Raw genomic sequence first — 19,854 nt, forward strand, 5'->3', positions numbered from 1 at the left:
TTTCAACATATGAATTTGGGGGCAACACAAATACTTGTTTCCTAACAGTCTTCCTGAGTTAGGTGTCCAGCCTTGGCTTAATCAACTGTGTGTGGCTAAGGGACTAAGATCACATAGCACAGATATAAGCTCTTAGAGGTCCACACCGAGTGGGAAAGAACATTTGCCAAAAAAGGCAACTCGGGCTGGACACTCACTCTGAAATATATATACTTGACAGCCATCTATCTCTAAAAGGGATATAGAAATCTGCTAAACTGCCTAGTCATTAAGAATGAGGACTACATGAATTGCTAATCACAAATTCCCACTGCCTTGCTCTACAGCTGCCAGCCTAGTATAGTAAAGACACCAACAGGGCCTAGGATCTAATGCAAAACTGTCCATTTCCTCTAAGTGTCCATGGAGCTCAGAACACGGACAAGAGCTTAGGACCTTAGGAATGTCCTTCTATGATCTTAGACCTAAGACACTCATTGTCCAGCAAGACAAGTAACCTAAGCCCCACTGTCTGCGCTTTCAGTGACTAATGAAAATTCTCCCACTTAGGGAAATACGGAGTTGAGTATTGACCTCAAAAAGCCAAGAATTCAAAAGCAGGCATAACAGCTATTAGAGAAGAAAAAGAAATAAAAGGAATCCAAACTGGAAAAAAACAAGTAAAATTGTCACTGCAGATGACATGATAATATACATAGAAACCCTAAAGATGCTACCAGAAAACTACTAGAGCTCATCAGTGAATTCAGTAAAGTTGTAGGGTACAAAATTTAATATATAGAAATCTATTGCATTTCTATACACTAACAACGAACTATCAGAAAAAGAAATTAAGGAAACAATCCCATTTACCATCACATCAAAAAGAATAAAATACTTAGGAATAAACCTACCTAAGGAGGCAAAAGACCTGTACCTTGAAAACTATAAGATGCTGATGAAAGAAATCAAAGATGACACAAATAGATGGAAAGATATACCGTGTTCTTGGATTGGAAAAATCGATATTGTCAAAATGACTATAGTATCCAAGGCAATCCACAGATTCAATGCAATCCCTATCAAAATACCAAAGGCATTTTTCACAGAAATAGAACAAAAAATTTCACAATTTGTATGGAAACACAAGAGATCCTGAACAGCCAAAACAATCTTGAGAAAGAAGAAGGGAGCTGAAGGAATCATGCTCCCTAACTTCAGACTATACTACAGAGCTACAGTAATCAAACAAGTATGGTATTGGCAAAAAAAAAAACAGACACAGATCAATGGAACAGAATAAAAAGCCCAGAAATAAACCCACACACATATGGTCAGTTAACCTATGAAAAAGAAGGCAAGAATATACAGTGGAGAAAAGAGAGTCTTTTCAGTAAGTGGTGCTGGGAAAACTGGACAGCTACATGTAAAAGAATGAAATTAAAGCATTAACACCATATACAAAAATAAACTCAAAGTGGATTAAAGGCCTAAATGTAAGACCAGATACTATAAAACTTCTTGAGGAAAACCTAGGCAGAACACTGTTTGACATAAATTGCAGCAAGATTTTTTTGGATCTATCTCCTAGCATAATGGAAATAAAAACAAAATTAAACAAATGGGACCTAATGAAACTTAAAAGTTTTGCACAGCAAAGAAAACCATAAACAAAGCAAAAAGACAAGCTACAGAATGGGAAAAAACATTTGCAAATAATGTGACAACCAAGGGATTAATATACAAAATATACAAACAGCTCATACAGTTCAATATGAAAAAAACAAACAACCCAATTCAAAAATGGGCAGGAGACCTAAATAGACATTTCTCCAAAGAAGACACACAGATGGCCAACAGGCACATGAAAAGATGCTCAACATCACCAATTATTAGAGAAATGAAAATACAATGAGATATCACCTAACATTGGTCAGAATACCCATCATTAAAAAGTCTACAAATAATAAATGCTGGAGAGGGTGTGGAGAAAAGGGAACCCTCCTACACTGTTGGTGAGAATGTAAATCAGTACAGCCACTATGGAGAACAGGATAGAAGTTCCTTAAAAAACTAAAAATAGACTTACCATATGATCCTGAAATCCCACTCCTGGGCATATATCCAGAAAAGACAAAAGCTGTAATTCAAAAAGGTACATGCACCCCAATATTCATTGCAGTGCTATTTACAATAGCCAAGATATGGAAGCAAACTAAATGTTCGTCGACAGGTGAATGGGTAAAGATGTGGTATATATACACAATGGAATATTATTCAGCCATAAAAAAGAATGAAATAATGCCATTTGCAGCAACATGGATGGACCTGGAGATTATCATACTATGTGAAGAAGTCAGACAAAGACAAATATCATATGATTCACTTGTATGTGGAATCTTTTAAAATGATACAGTGAACTTATTTGCAAAACAGAAATAGACTCACAAACATAGAAAGCAAACTTATGGTTACCAAAGGGGAAGTAGTAGGGGATAAATTAGGAGTTTGGGATTAACAGATACACTTTTATATACTACTACATATAAAATAGATAAAACAAGAACCTATTGTATAGCACAGGGAATTGTATTCAATATCTTGTAATAACCTATAATGGAAAAGAGTCTGAAATCAAATATAAATATATGTATATACACACATATGTATATTCTGAATCACTTTGCTATACACCTGCAACTAACACAACAATGTAAATCAACTATACTTCAATAAAAAGTTGTTTGCTTTGAAAAAATAAAGGGCAGTCAGAGAAAGAGATTCTGATCAGTGAAAGACCTCAGCCACACCCCAGAATCATGGGGGATAGAGTCACCATGCCCAGGGAATATCAGTGGTATCATTTGTCACTAAGAATTTGTGGGCTTTATGATCACATGGCTGTTCTCCCCAAAGAGAGGTGGGGACATCACTGTGTAGGTAAGCTTTGGCCCATTCTCCCAGCCCATGCAAAGGCAGCTAAATAAATGTGAACTTGCTCCCATCTGACCCTTTCTAGACATTGTTTCAAACACACTGGAGAAATGGAGGTAGTTTAGGAGACTCGTGATTGGAACAAACGGGCTCCTTCCCATCAGGGAGGAAAAAGAGGATCCTTCTAGGCCAGAGTTGACAGGGTTCTGCCTCTGTGCTGAGCCCAGAATTACAGAACACAGAGGCAGTGGGAGTAGGATGCGTGCTGCGTATGTTTATCAGCCCATTTCCAATTTTGTGTCTGAAATCAAACAGCCAAGGATCTGCATGCTTTGAATTTTAATCTGTCCCTTAAGGGCAGTCACAGGTTATGAATACAGAGAACAAGTTCTGGGTACAGTGAGTCAGCTATGTACACACATTTATCCCTTGTGTTTCCCTTTGCCAAGGCCGCAGCATAGAGGTCCTCCTGGTCTTATTTTAGCCAAATTCTTGTGCCAAAAAATAAATAAATTAAGAGACATTTTCATTTCCATCCAATAAAGACCATCTGACCATGCTCTGGAGGCAACAGGATAGCTAACGAAACCTCATTTCCTCTCTCTAACAGTTATCTACTCTGACACCTCAGTCCCCAGGTGACCGAGTTAGGAAAGGACTTTATCACTGGAGCTTGGGCACCACAAAAGTGGATTCTCAGTTTTAAAAAAAACTTCTTCATGGTGGCAAAAAGAAACCAGATATTCTATGAGATCTCAAAATTGAAATGGAAGTTAAAATAAATATCAAAAAATAAATCTTTAAAACTTTGTGAGTCACCATTGATTTTAGATATTTTGAACTTATGTATTCCTTTTATGTTGCTTTATATTATGCATTTCAGTATCTTTAGCCATTCTCTGCATTCTCAAGAGTTATATGCTGTCTATAGATATGAGAGAGAGAGGTCTAAATTATGAGAGGAGAAAAAAGACATATTTTCTGAGTAGGAAAGCTCCTGAAGTTCCCTATAAATCAAAGCACCTGACACTCAACTTGGCCATGAGGAGATCTGACTCTCAGCCAAGTCTAATTCTACATATTTGGCAAGTGTATACTGAATGGCTGATTGGGATTTAATCCTGCTTTACTTGAAAAAATGAAATGAGAAAGGAATTGAGGTAAGTTTTTCAAGGCAAGTTGGTTTTATTTTTGCAGAATCAAAGGGCAGTACTACTTTCTTTTCCCATTTCAGATGCTATTCAAGATGTCTGTTTAAATCTAATCAAAGGCTTCTTCTCTTGCATACCACATCAGTGTTTCTAAAATGATGGGTGATCAACCACCAGTCAACTCTAAAAATATGAAACAGTGTTATTGTTGTTTTTTTAATTTAGGATCTGCTTTGGTAAATGGGCTAAGCTATTAAGTGAACCAACAAATTTCATGTCAGTTATACTTCCTCTGGGACTGGCAAAGAAAAAAAAAAAAAGACTCAACCTTCTCTACAGGGAAATCTTTGGCCATGAGTCATTTATGCAAACACAATTGAAGAAAAGAACCCCAGTTTGCACTCAGACATTTATCCTTGTACCTTTCCCACTTTAAATTTGTCTCAGTGCTAAACGGAGCCCTGCAGCTCATTGATTTCTTTCTCTGTTGACTTCAAGGACAAAATTTCCTAGAAACAGGGCTACTAGGAGACTTAACTCTGCAAAGTAGGTAGAGAAAGCTGAGAATAGTAGATGTTCTCCAAAGGGATGGCCAGTGGGGCAGTTTTCTGGAGCCAGGAGGTAATCTCAGTGAAAAACTAAGGGAAACTGAGAGCTGTACCCAGAAGCTTAAAATTCTAAAGATACATTTGACCTGCTCTTTGCTCTGCCTCTAATGCTCTTTTTTACCCTCTCTCTTATCTTTCTCAGCTGGAAGAAATGCCCATCCTTTGAGGCCCAGCCACAGTGGCCCCTCCTCTCTAAAGCCTTGTTGGCCTTATTGGCCAGATGATAACCTCAGAGGAGAAGAGTTTTTCCCATAAGGATGCATGAGTAATGGCCTGAAAATGGCAATGAGGACCAAGAATAAGGCCAATAATTACTCTACACCCCATCGAAAAGGACCACTCGGGTTCATCCACCCTCAACCATTTGACTGCATGTCCCTAGGGGCAAGGACTGTATTTCCAAGACCTCCCATAGAGCTGGGGACATAATCAGCTCTCAGAAAACTGTTGAATGGATGAATGATGGAGGCCATCTATTCTTAGACACAAAGAAAGACGGGCATTGTTGTTCTCTAAATTGGGAGCCATTAAGCATGAAGGGAATCAGGGGGATTCTGAAGGCAGGAACCCCTAAAGAAGGAAGTGCTGATGGACTCCACAGCTCAGCCACAAATCTTCCATAATGAGCCACTCTTTCGCGTCTGAAGTATTTTTGACTGCTACGCAGAAATTTGTAGTCTTCTTTATTTTCTCTCTTACAGGTGCCTAGGTCTGAGCTAGCCAGTTCTTAGAGATAGTGAAGGACTCAGCCAGGAACATGCCTTTGGTATACAAACTAGCTAATCCAGAGCCATACCTCCTCTATCTGACCTATACACCCCAAGAGGTAATATCCTTCTTCCTTAATCATCCCAGGGCCAGGGAGCAGCAAGTACAGACCACCTCTATAACGTGGAGCCTGCCAAAATTATTAAACTAGCCAATTCTAAGCTCTTTACCCTGCCCTGCTTTGCCTTTCCCATGGAAACTCAAAAAAGGGCTGTGGCCTAGGCTCTCACCTTGCTCCAGCCCCTTCTGCCTCCTGACCAATGTTGGTGCTTCCCCACGTGACCCTGCATGGAGTACCTTGCATCCTGTTTCTAAGACCTGTGAACATAACAGACTGTTTCCCTGAGCCTCTCCTGTGTCTCCTCTTGTGGCTGCACCTGACTGATAATCACTGAAAAGAACAAGCCTTGACTCATACAACATAGATGCTAGAAGACATTTTTCTTCCCCAACATTTCTGGCTGCCCAGTGGAGCTGGACCACTGTATCCTTCCTTCGCTATCACTGTAACATGATAAGGCTCTATCTACCTTCTCTGCACTAGCTGTAATCTTGATTTTCCCCATACTCTTTCATTCCCTACTTCTGGATTATGCCCAACCTGTGGCCAATAAAAGAATCAAATATCCCTCAACAAATATGACCCAAGCTGGGACCATGAGGGTCTTTTTGCACTGGAGCTCACAAGAAATACTCTCTTGCTTTGGGCGTCATGGAGAAAGTCCCTCTGCAGGAAAAGGGAATGAAATTAAACAAAGCCAAGTGGAGAGAGGTAGAGATGAGAGAGACACCAAGAGACACATAGAGAAATGGGGACTCAGCTCCAGAGCCCTTCCTTTCATTCTATGCGCATGTGCCACCCTGTATTCTTTAAAAAACAAAACCAAAAACTGTTCTTTTTAGCCAGTTCCATCTCTTCCCCTAGACACCCACCACCACACTCTCCTGATTTTCATCATCAAACTGTGGACATAATACAGGGTCATCCCTTCTCAGCTGTGGCCTGTTTTGTTTCCCAAGAGCACCATTTCCTAAAGACTATTCCCTAAACCACAAATTCCTCAATAGTGCCAAGGATTTCTCCATCTACTAAGATGGAGAAACACTGACTATTATGGGCTGAATTCTATCCCACCCACCCCAAATTCATATGTGGATAACCTAACCCTCATTACCTCAGAGGGGAACTGTATTTGGAGATAGGGGTTTTAAAAGGTGATTAAGTTTAAATAAGGCTCAAAAGAATGATTATATGTACATGTATAACTGAATCACTTTGCTGTATACCTGAAATTAACACAACATTGTAAATCAACTATACTCCAATCAAATTTTTTTAAAAGTTTAAATGAGGCCTTTAGGGTGGGCCCTAACCTAATCTCATGGGTGTCCTTATAAGAAGAGGAAATTTTCACATACAGAGAGACACCAGGGAGGCACACACGGAAGAAAGAGTATGTGAAGAGATACAACAAGAAGGTAACCATCCAAAAGGCAAGGAGAGAGGCCTCAGAGGAAATCAACCCTGGCTGAAAACATACCTCAGACTCCAGCCTCCAGAGCTGTGAGAAAATTAATTTCTGTTGTTGAAGCCACCCAGGGTGTGGTATTTTATTATGGCAACCCCAGAAAACTAATACACTGACTATACATCTCCTTGAAGAGTTATAGTGCGTGCAAACAAAGTAAAGGCTCTGCGAAGACCTGCTGTAAAGACAACTGTTTCCCTTCAAACTGCGCTTCCTGAACTTCTATATTTACTTCCTGCACAGAAGTGCCATTACCAAGACTGGTGGCAGAGAAAAGGCCATCTGGATATCAGTTAAAATAATGTTCTTGTGCTTCAGAGGTGGATAGATAATTGTCAAAAACATTACCCAAATTATTAAAAAAGGAGGATGTCATAAAAATGTAGAAGGCTTCATGGCACAATGATGAAAGCACCAAAGTTAAAACCAAAGCTCAAGACTCCATCTCTGCTCTTAACTGATTCAGTGATCTTGGTCAAGCCCCTTTCCTTCTTTGACCTCAGCTTCCCCATTTGTAAAGTGAGTGGACTGTCTAGATTATCTCTTTAGCTAGATTGTACCTGAGTCATCAAATGCTGGTGTGCCTAGGTTTCTTAGAATTCCTCTAGTCAACCCGCCAAGGCCACCTCTTCTCGATTTTCAACATTCAGGTTGGAGTTTTCTCGTAGTTGCTGTTTTCAGCTTAGAAGCACACATCATGACTAAGTGCCCAACTCCTCCTGCTTCCAGTGTTCCTGATCTTTAATTTTTCTAGTCTTTATCTATTGTAGCAGAATAATATTTTGATAAATTACCAGGGTGTCCCACCTCCATACATTTCCTTTTCCTTCTCTAGCCATGAATCTGAGCATTCTTTCCATGCTACCCATCTTAGGAAAGGGATAACATAGCAAAATACAGAAGGCAAGTGAGTCAATTCTTGGCCTTTGAACTGAAAATCGTAAGTCCCAAGTGGATTTAGGGCATAGAAGATACATGAAGAAGGGCAAAACTGGACTGACTAGCTGGGGCTCCCTGGAAAGACTTCTCATTCCAAAATGGGAAAGCAAAACTCTTTCTACCCCCTTCCCGTCTCAAAAATCATCCCAAAATAACAAGGAGAACAAGATACAGAAACAGAAACTCCGCATTAATGAGGCTACAGGTTATCTGTAAAATCAAACCGTGACACACAAAAACGGAAACGGAAAGAGGAATGAAAAATGACACAGCAGAGAAAGGTCATAGCTGAGTGCCCAGAGGAAGAGATTTTGAGAAACAAACCAGTCCATGCTCTCAGGCCCACAGAAAGGTAAAAAGTCCTGGAAGCAAAAGATACCCTGAAAGGTGGGGCACTGAAAACTGGAGACTTCTTGAAATCTGTATAAAGAACAAATAGACCCTATGACAGCCTCTATGATGGCCCGCAAGGATCCCCAGGGCCTACTGTTCACACATTTGTATTATTTCCTCTCACATGTACCAGGGTCAGTCTGTGTGACCAACAGAACACAGCAGAAGCAATGTTAAGTCACTTCCAAGATTGGGTTATAAAAGACAGACCGCAGCTTCCATCTGGGTCTCAGTCTCTCTCTCTCACTCTTTCTCAACACTTGCTCTAAAGGGCTGGCTCAGGACTTCTCAGCAGCAATACCGGAAGCTAGAAAAGAATGATGCAACACAACATTCTAACTGAAAATTACTTTCAGCCTAAAATTCTTGCCCTGCCTGGCCAAACTATCAATCAAGTATGAGGCTATAATAAAGATACTTTCTTTCAGACATTCCTGGATTCAAAAAGTTTACCTCCACGCACCCCATCTCAAGAAACTGCTAGAAGCTGTACCCAGCCAACATGAAGGACTAAATCATGAAAAACAGAGCTATGGGGTTGAGGAAACAGAATTTCCAACACAGGCAAGAAATAAAGGGAACCCCTGGATGATGGCCCAGCGAGCTGGGACAGATGGGAGCAGGAGGACAGAGAACTCTCAGAGGAATACATCCAGAGGGGGGGAAAAACGGGTTTGACTATGTGAAAATGTGTACCAAAAAATGTCATACAGAATTATTGGAGGATGTGAGAAGGTTTAACCAGAAATGCAAAGAAAACAAATAAAATGTCACAATTATTAACTTTTTAAACGAGTTGTTCAAGAACAGACATAGGATCATAGTGCATTCAATAGTGAACAATAATAGTATAATTATAATAATAAAACATTTTGTATTGTCAAAAGCTATACTATAACCGAATTGAAAGGATGACAGACTTGAAGCAGGTGAACAAACAAACAAACAAATTTTCCTCTACCAGAAAAAGAATTAAGCAGAGAATGTCTGAAGTGGACAAATTAAAAGAGAGCCATAGACACATATTATTTATGAAGCTGGAGAAATAGCTTTTAAAATTTGAAAGGGATGCCTCTGGGGAATGAGAAGGTGTAGAGGAGGGGAGGGAAGGCCAGAGTTGCTCCTTCTCATTATACAACTTTCAGCTCTCTTGTCCTTCATGGGCTAATGCTGGGATGAGGAGGAGGATGTCCTGGGAATAACAGGGTGGCTGGCACTAAGTCCCCGCCTGAGACCTTGGCATGACATAAGGCTCCTAGAATTTGTCCCACCACAGGAAAAGGGAGAGGGACCTCAAATAGACCAGTAAGAGTCCCTCACCCAGCAGAATGGGGCCTCGAAATTGAAAGTACATTCAGTCATAAAAAGTGAAATTACATTTCTTAGCCACCTAAGAATGAAGTGAATGGACCGATATTCATACTTTCTAACAACACAGCCCAGTAAGACTTTCTGCAGTGGTGGAAACGGTCTGCACTGTCCAACACTGTAGCCAGTAGCCACAAGTGGCTACCGAGCACTTGAAATGTAGCCAGAGTGTCTGAGTAACTGAATTTTAAATTTTATTTCATTTAAATTAATTTAAATTTAAGTAACCACATGTGGCCAGTGGCTAGCGTATTGGATGGCAGAGTAGAGTGTTGTTCTTTAAGTCAGTCTGTCATTCAATAAATATTGGTGACTACTGTGTGCCAGGCTCTGTTTAAGGCTATTGAACAAAACAATCCTCATCCCTTTCCTCACAGCGTGTGCAGGCAAGTAGGTCAGACATCATCATTCTAATTAGTATCTTATTGTAAATTATGGTAAGTGCAGTGAAGGAAAAGGATGGGGTAGTAAAAGAGAGTGTAATTGTGGCCCCTAATTTAGATTGAGGAGGCCTCTCTGGAAAGAAAAAGAAAAGCCAAGAATAAAAATCTGACTGAAGGCCAGGGTGTCTGCAGCCCAGGGCAGAGTTGACACTGGAGAGGTGAGCAAAGACCAGATTGTAAGGGGCTCACAGGCCCAGTTGGGGGCTTTAAATTTTATTTTAAGTGAAATGAGTGTAAATGCTTTCCATACAAGTGGCAGGAGCACACTTCCACTTTTAAAAGACCAAAAGATTCTCCGGAGCTGTGAGAGGGCGCAGTGAGAAAGAGACTTGTATGAGGCTGTCTTGGCGGTCTAGGGAGAAGTGACAACGACAGTGACTCGGCCAAGTCAGAGGCAGCTGGAGCCATGTGAACAGGTCCCGTGTGTCCGGAGGGAAGTACCCATGGAGAGATGGATTAGGTAAGGGAGGGATGGAGAATCATGTCAAGGAGACGCCCTGCTCCCAGGACACGCGAACCGGTGTGGTCCTCCCCGAGCGGAAGAGGGTGTGAAGAGACCGCTGGAGGGGAAAGGTCAAGGGCTGACTCTTCCGGCGCTTGGCCACCTCCCAGGCCCAGAAGGATGCGGGAGGCGGGGCGGGGCCCTCAGCCGCCTGGTGGAGCCTCACTCAGGGGACTGGGCCTGAGCTCCTCAGCCACCGCACCCTCTGAGGGCCAAGCTCCCTCTCACGCCCCACACCCCCACCTCCTACACCAGGCTGGGTTTTCACGTCAGGTCCTTACTTTCACCTAGGGTTCTTGCCACCAACATGCCTGTGCTAGAGGGGTAGGAGGGGTCCCCAGGAACCTGTCCCAAGCTTTCTAGTGCAAGGACCCAGTGCATGCTCAGGGCAGGGTGTTCAGCAGGAGGGGCTGAGCATGGGCGTAGGCTGGATTCAGAGCGAGGTGCCTGGTGTCTGTTTGCAGGACAAAAGCATGACTGGAAATCCAGGGAGGAGCCAGATCAATAGGGGCAAGGAGCAGGAACAGAGCCCAAGCAGAAAGGAAGGTGGGGGAGGCATCCAGGCAGAGGACGAATTTGGGAGAGGTCCTGGGACAGACATCCCCTCTTCCCCGAAGAGTGAGATGCAAAGTGAGGGGCCTTCTATGGCCTACATGCAAAGGAGCTCCTGGGTTGACTCGGGAAAACATTTCCTGATTAACTCTGAAGGGCTGGGTTCATTCTTCTCTACACAGAAGAGGCACCACCCCAAGCTCAGCAAAAGCCTCACTACCAAGGACCACCTGGCCAGAGCATCTGCTCCCTGACCAAGCTCAGCCTGCTAGGACTCTGGGGAAATGTGGCTCTGACCATATCTCTCAGGTCCAGCCAGTCCATAGGCCTGGTCATGACCCGAATGACCTCCAAGGCTCTGCTCAGGGCCAGCCTAGGCTCCTGATGAGCTTATGTTGGTCTTTTCTATGTCCCATAACCTGACTCTTAAAACATTCTGAGCTCTCAGGTATGTGTGCTTTCTCCATCTGGGATGAGGGTCCCAGTCTGAAGGGCTAAGCTGAGGGGCCCCTAGAACTTAGGCCTATCTGGGAAATCTGAAGAGTCTGTGAGACCATCCCATGAGTGATCTGTGTACAAAGAGGAAATGGGGACCTCCTGGGAGAGGAATCTAATAAGGGAAGAGGAAGGGTGATCTATAATTTTTTTAGAAAGGTTCATGGGGGTGGAGGTGATTCTGGCCACAGCCCTGGGAAGAGGAGTTGGTTAGATAACAGTTCCATGACAGTTTCTCCAAGGTGGTGTGAGCAGAAGCCAGCCCTGCTTCATAGCCTATGCTCCGTGCTTTCAGGTGACACACACAAGCCCCTGCATAAATATTACCTCTTCCAGGAGGGCCTCGATGTACTCCAGACTAGGTAAGTTTCCCCTGCTATATAACCCCATGGATGTATGCTTCCGTCTCTCAATGTTTGTCAACTTTCTAACAATTGCCTATTGACTGACCTGTTTTCTCTTTCTGGGTGTCACCACCAAGAGCTTAGGGTCCACGTCTGTCTTGTTTGCTGTTTATGCCCAGCACCTGCAGCAGAGCCTGTCACAGAACCTGGCATGTCATGGTGCAAGTGTAGGCACCTTTTCCCCTTTTCAATAAGGGACCCAGTTTTCTTCCTCAGGGAAGACACCTCAACACCCACTGCCCTTCAGTGCCAGAGACCTCTTCAGAGAGCTGGTAGGAATGCAGAAGATGCTGCAGTTTCCTCAAAGTATAGAAATGCTGCATTCGTGTGCCTGTATGCATACATTTGCCCAGCTAGCAAACAAGTAGTACACATACTTGAACATCCTAAGCAAAGGATGCCAAGGTCAGGGCCACATCTCTCCCATCACAGGTTAAAAATGTTTGGACTAAGGTGTTGCAGATAAATGTACGTTAAATAAAAGGTCTAACAGAAGCAACATCTCTTCAGCTTTATGGAAGCTGTCAGATGCCACTACAATATTCACTCTCTTTTCTCCAGACTTAAACCATTACCTCAGCCATAGGGACCATCAGTTTAGAATCTGATGTACAGCTATCAGAGAGAATAACAGACACGTGCTGCTCCAACCTTGACTCCTAAAATTAGATAATAATTCTTTTGACACCTCAGAGAATATACCATCAATTGGTCAAAAATGGATGAAGTCATCTAACTATATTTTCAGGACCCAGTAGGGGTTGATTTAAGCACATTAGTTTTAAAGAACTGAAGGTGGGGGAAGGAGATTGCTGATTCTTAAATCCAGAAAAGTCTTGGATTTACTACTTGACCACAGGCTAAAATCATGTTAATTTTACTTCAAATGTATGTATCCAAGCTTAGAGGTTGTCATGAAAGGTTTAAATCTTGAATCAAATGTTCTTTCCAATAAGGTCATTAGTGACAGGCTGAAATGTTGCAAGAGATGTATTACATGATGGATGTTTATCATTTATTCAAAGAAAAATGCTACAGTGAGCCTAAAGGTTCATTTCCCAGCCATAAGGTATTCTCAAGAGGCAAAGCTGCCAAGGATGAAATGCAAATTGCTTCCCCTGCCCCCTCTCACCATGTTAATTACTCTTGCACTTTGCAAGGACAAGCATCCTCCTAGTGCTCCGCTGTCTCCCCACGTTGCCTGGCTAAGGAACTTAAATCAGCACTTCGTACGAATGCTCCTCAGTAGACCACCAAACCCCAGGAAAGGGAGAAAGAGAGGAGCCCTGTGCCATTAGAGAGGTCTAGAGGCTTCTCCCAAGTGTGATGTTTATGGACATTTCTGCATGTTTGTAATTGGAGATAACCAAGATAACCAAGGATATGGGTTGTGGATTCAAAGTGAATGTGGGCCAGAGGTGGATGTGGATTCAAATTCCACCAGTCAGTACAAGACCTGTCACTGGGAGATTAAGTAATAATATCACTGCTATATCCTCAGCTTCTACAACAGTGACAATCAGGCATTTGCAGAATCCCTGAAGTCTCCACAAACAGTCTAAGATTCCACGGAGCATTGTTCAAAAATCATTGGGGAATTTGAGTTTCCCTGTGTGTAGGCAAGGTCAAAGCCTGACCCCACCACTTCTCAGCTGGGTGACCATGTATAAATAGCATAACAAAGTAAACAACTTTGGTTGCTTTGTTACCCTAGTGCCCTCTAATTCCTCCCTGAATCTCCTCTTTCACCCCAAAGACTGAGCCTCACTGACAAGTACCTATAATAATCAATAAGCAACGGTGGTTGCAATAAGAAGAATATCTCTCATATATTGTTGTTCAAGTATCAACTGTAGTGTTTTACATTTTGCAAAGCATTTTTAACATATGTTATCTCACATGCCCCTTCTGACAATTTTACCTGGGAGGGAGGGAGCACAGGGCTATCTCCCTATGTTAATAGACCAAGAAACTGAAGCTCAGAGATGAAACTGGCCCAAAACCACACAGCAAAGAAGGAGACATGCCAGGACTGAGGCTGGGAATTTCTGTCTCCAGCTCCAATGTTCTCTCTCCTACACAGTCCAGGCTTCTCACCCAGCACCTGGAATTACCCATCACTCAGCACACACCTGGGCACATCACCATGCACAGTACATTCCAAGAGGCCTGCAGTCAGCCTGTGGTCCCGAGAAAAATGGCTGATCATGTCACATGACTACTCTGGGCTGAACTTCATCAAGGGATGAGCAAATAAATTAGCTCTTGCATAATACCCAAACCCATTTCTTGAGTATTACAAACAAGAGTTTGTGGATGTCCATAGAAATGGCCATATTATGGTGGTACTGCTGCTCTGGCTCCTCTTTTCTACTGTCATCCACAGTATTGGATTTTCTGTTTCAAAACTACATAGAGAAATATTATAAAATGATAGTTCTCTGTACTAGTTGTAAGTTACCAGATGGACAGTCATCTATGATATCATATTCAAGAAGCACTTGGTATTGAAAAACTGTAATTCACACGTCTTCCTGGACTGGCAACTTCAAGCCGTAATAGCAAAGCACAAAATCAAATGGCAGGGAGGCCTCTTTCCTTCATACACAAACACTCCCTGCTCAGGTCTTTCCACATCACTGGATTCAGAAGGAGCCACCCTCTGTTTCTAGCAGTCTTGTAAGTGGTCTTACAAGTCTTGTAGGTTTTCGGGGACTCATGCTCCTTTCCCAGAAGACCAAATGTACCTGGGCTTCCTTACCAGGAAGGACTTTGGAGATGATCTTATCTTACAACTTCATTTTTCAGTTGAGAAACTGAGGCCAAAAGAGTTGAAGCCCCTTGCCCAGAGACAGTTAGCAATTTAAGGTATGAGCTAGGACACGGATAAAGAGAGACAGTGGATAAACCAAAGCAGTGGGTGTTGTTCCTAACCAACTGTGCAATAATATATTCAACAGTTTTTGTTTCTTTAGGGTTAACATAACTCCTTTGTATCAGCAAGCTAAGCTCTGTGCCTTATGATTCTTATATCAATAAAACAAAAGATATACATTATTGACCTCATTTTAGAGACCAGGAAGCTGAGATTGTGTTGTCCAAGGTCACATAACTAGTAAGAAGCAGCACCAGAATGCAAAGAGTTTTGCGCGGCTCCAAAGAGCATGCTCATTCTCCTTCCTCAAGCTGGGGAGTCAATCGAAGCACTCAGTTGAGTTGGTCTGAAGGCTGGAGCTCACCTGGATTTTGGAATTACGGTTCCAGGTAGGCTGCTAGGCACCTGGTCTTTGCTCTTACAGCAAGGAACTTTTTCTGCCTAGATGTCAGTGGAACCTGTGGCAGCTAGGTGCTTACTACTGCCCACCTGAAGATATGGGAGCCGTTCTCCTGACTGCTGCCCAGAATGTGGCTTTTATGAATGGACGAGCTGGGAATCCCCATCTTTACCTGTCACCATGATGCCTGAGCCCCAGGTTCATAGCCTTTCCTCTTCTGGCACTAGGAAGCCAGCCAACGTCAAAGACTCCAATCAGGAAAAGTGGAAAACCTCCTGGACCAAGAAAGAGAGCAAAGGTCTAGGAGAGGCATGCAACTCAGACCCCTGTGATCCAGAATGCCACCTGAAACACACTGGCAGCCTGCCTCCCCTGGGCGCTGGGCTTCATGTTTCAGGAGTCTGCTTGCTCAGAGGAACAACAGACTGCCTCTGTATGCTGGTCAAAAAGGAAAGCAATTGATTTTGTTTGGGGGAATTTTATGTTAGTCCTTTTTATTATCTCAAGAAGGGCCCTGAAATCCTCTAAAGCAAAATCAATTACAGCCATGCTCAGGGAGGCCAGAGCAGCCCTTTGGCTTATAAGCAACAGGCAGTTCTCCAGATGAGAAGCCCCAGCCTTGAGTAGCTGCTGTTCCTCCCCCGCTGCGGACTTGGATCCATGTCACCATCTACCCTCCATCAGCTTACGAGATGGCTCTGTCCTGAGATCCTCAGTAGTTAATGGGACCATGGGGACACTTTGTCCAAGCTAGACCAGTTGATTTCCCCTCCCAGATATTAGGAAGTGGATCCAGAGCCTCTGAATATGGTGAGAACAGAAGGGATATTAACCGGGTGTTTGGGGAGAGGGCATCTTCTGACACAGGCTCTGAAAAGCAGAGAACCTGCCTAAGCAGACAAAGAAGCAACTGACGGGTAGAAAGAAGTAGAAATGGAAGACAGAGTTCTGGCAAGTCTTCCAACCCTGGCACCAAGACCCTCTGACTGGGCTTGACTTCCGGAAGGAATTCAGGTGGATCGGTAATCCCCCTTTTCTCAGTTTAACTGGATCGAGCTGGTCTGTGTTGTTTGCACCAATATCAGAAATAACATTTTTTCTTTAGTTTGTTTGGTAACTATTAAAAAATATCCCACAAATTTGTTTAGCTGTTTTCATTAAGAATATCCAGAATAGTTAAATCCATAGAGACAGAAAGCAGATTGGTGGTTACCAGGGGCTGGGGGAGGGATTAATGCGGAATGACTGCTTCATAGGTATGGGGTTTTCTTTGGGGTTGATGAAGGTGTTCTGGAACTTGATGTAGGTGCTGGCTGCACAACATTGTGAATGCACTATATACCAATGAATTATACATTTTTAGATGGCTAATGTTATACCGTGCAAATTTGAAATAATTAAAAAAAAAAGGAAACAGTGTGTTATACCTGTGAATACCAGGAAGTCCCATTAAAGATGCAGATTTTGCCGACTAACTTACTGAAGTACTTTATTCACTCGTTCATTTATTCTAACAAATATATATTAAGCATTGACTATGTGCGAAGCACTACCCTGAGGATACTACGGTGAGGAAGATACAGTCCTTGCCTTGGAGAGCTCAGAGAGGACAATTAACAAGCTATAACATTAAAGTACTGCGGGGGCTGTATTTGTTCTCGAGTATCCACTCCTTCCTTTCTTCTAGCAATAGAACTCCCCTTTCCAACAGGTAATGCATTCTCTGTGATACAGAAAGGAGGATCATTCCACCCACTTCTTCCAAGAGGCTTATCAAGATACCCCCATAAATGGACACATGACTAAAGGTGAGCCAGTCAGAATCTCCCTGGAACTTTTCTGCCATTGCTATCCTGAAAGGCCCTGTCTTTCCACTGGTGTTGCTAAACAGTAGGATGTTAAGTATGGGATGCTGGTGGCCACCTGGCCCATCAGTGGAGATAACTGCTCCAAGAAATTGCAAGTGAGAGAGACCCAGAGTCCTAAAATTAGCTGCCCCACTGATGTTTCCAGTGATAGAGCCAAGAAATTCTTTTCTTTTTGGCTTAAGTTAGTTTGAGTTGCATTCTGTCACTTTTATTTAAGATTATTTTCTTGCAAGGAAGGTAAGTGTTTTGACAAGAGAAGTGTTTTGACCTGGTCCCATGGAAGCTGGAGCATCTGTCACAGGTTATATGAGGTACCTTGTCCTATAATTACATGTATATTCTAGATTTCAGTGTTGACTACTGAACATTTATGCTCAACCTGCTGTTGCTGTATATTGCTACATTATGATTTCTAAAATGTTTTATGGTCATCAATGCTTGGGAAACAATACATCACAACATACCGTCTCTAAGCCCTGGGAGAATGGTGTATAATGGAAATACTCCTGGAGTGTCTGTGTTTCTAGAGCCCTGAGAGAATAGCAGGCTGAAGCTACGCGTGGTCCTGGCACTACAGGGGGAACCCTCAGTTGCTGTCAGCTCTGAAGAGCCTGAATTGATCATGAATATCTGGCATCCTGCATCGCATCCTTCATCCCAGCAGGACTGAGGTTGGTTCCCTAGCAACCCTGCTTCCTTCCTGTCCATCCACCCAGAATTGCAGTCCATTCTTCCTCCCTAGGCTACTGGGATCACTCCCTGATGGTCTGATTCTCAAAGTCTCAGAGAAACTACCTCTTCCCTCCCTTAACTGCCCTCCAGGAAGAGAATTCTCACTGTTCATCACACATGACAGTGACTTACAGGTTGAACAGTTTATAACATGCTTCCACTTACCTTTCTTCATCAGATGCTCACTGCCATCCCATTAGGGAGGAATTGTTCTCTCAATTTTACAGATGAGGAAATAGGCTGAGAGGACCTAAGTAACTTGCCCAAGGTCACACAGCTAGCAAACGAAGGGACTGCGGTAGGATAGTTAAAGAAGCTATCACCCCATCACAGCAGACTGCATTCCACATGAATATTCATAGACCAAACACTCTCCTACCCAGATTTCTGGACTTTTCCAGGTCATTCTATAATCAGTCTCATTGAAACTTTGTGCCTCCTGCTGTTTTAACTGGCAAAGGCCCTGATGCTGTTTTACCATCCTGGATGGGGTTTTCACATCCTGCCACATTCTCAAGGACATCTAGTCTCTTCCTGTTTTCCTTCTCACCCATGTACATCTTAGGGGGTCACAAGGTCACAGGCATAGGACAATTATTGAGAAGCACCAAATCCAGGAGGTCTTTTGACAACCAGAAAGTTTAGGCACCCCCCCAGACAGTTACAGCTAATATGTAAGTTGACACTAGCAATACACAAAATAATTCAAGGTGTGGCTGACATTTCCAAAACTATTGTGGGCTTTGTGGCCAAGAGAACTTGACCCCAGCAAGACTATGCCCTGGATCTCTGGGACAGACCAGAGGGGCACATTCCACCAAGGCTGGAAAAACCAGAAGCAACATAGTTTCTCCAGAAGAAGGCACTGGAGATTGTGTAAACTTGTTCAATTCAATTTAAAGTCCTGAGAAAAACTCCAGGAGACATCCTGTCATAATGTCAGTTACTGTGTCAGGGCTGGCCTTTCTGAGCCTATTTGCCACCCCCTGGTAATAAAAGCCTATCTGTACCTGACAGTACATGTTTATGTGCATGTGTGTATCTGTGTATGTGTGTAGTTTTATGATCATGACATGTAACTTGCTGTTTTTGTAGATCCAAAGCAGAGAAGTATTGGAAATTTTACTTGTTTGACCTAATGTTTTGAAAAATGGAAAATTCCATTCATGAATGATCTATTCACACCTTCCTCTGAAGATCTGCTTTTCGGAAACAACAAGCAACCAAAAAGAACTATTTGGTTTGTATTTGATGAGTGTTAGAGACAGGGGCTTAGACAGAGCAGGCCTTGTTCCCAGTTACACCCAGTAACCTGGCAGCCCTGGAAGGAGGGCTCACAGCTGCCCTTGCAAAGGCACCATCTGCTGGAGTCAAGTCAGACCCTCCCATGTTCTGCTCTGAGCCCCTGTTTGCCTCATTTGCTGGCAAGATTACCCTGTTCTCTGCTTCTGTCTCCTTACCATGGATTCAAGAGCTTCCTATTCTTCGGAGTTTGAAGGCTTTCAGGGCTTGGGCCCAGCCTGCAGCTCCACCCCTGGCTTCTCAGACTGGAATTGTCTCTCCCTTGTTTCTGTCCCCCTCCACAAACCCTCTCCCCTCCCTCACTCTCTTGTTATGCCTCATTCCATGCCAGCACACCACAGGACAGCCTTTGCAAATGTTTTTTAAGGTCTAGGAAATGCATTACAATGAAAATGCTTGTCATTTTTATGCAAGTCTGTTCACCCTAAAAAAAGTGGGCAGTCTTGAGAAAACCTTAAAAAGGCAGCATGCTGCTTTCAGGGAGAAGCTGGGAGTCTTGCAAACTTGTTGAGAACCTGGGGAAAGAGAGACCTGGGAGCTGGCAACCCAGAAAGGAGCAGAGTCACCCAAAGAAAGGGGCTGCCAAAGGGGGTGAGTCCAGAAAAGGCACCC

The sequence above is a fragment of the Phocoena phocoena genome, chromosome 19, assembly GCF_963924675.1.
Source record: "Phocoena phocoena chromosome 19, mPhoPho1.1, whole genome shotgun sequence".
Taxonomy (NCBI): Eukaryota; Metazoa; Chordata; class Mammalia; order Artiodactyla; family Phocoenidae; genus Phocoena; species Phocoena phocoena.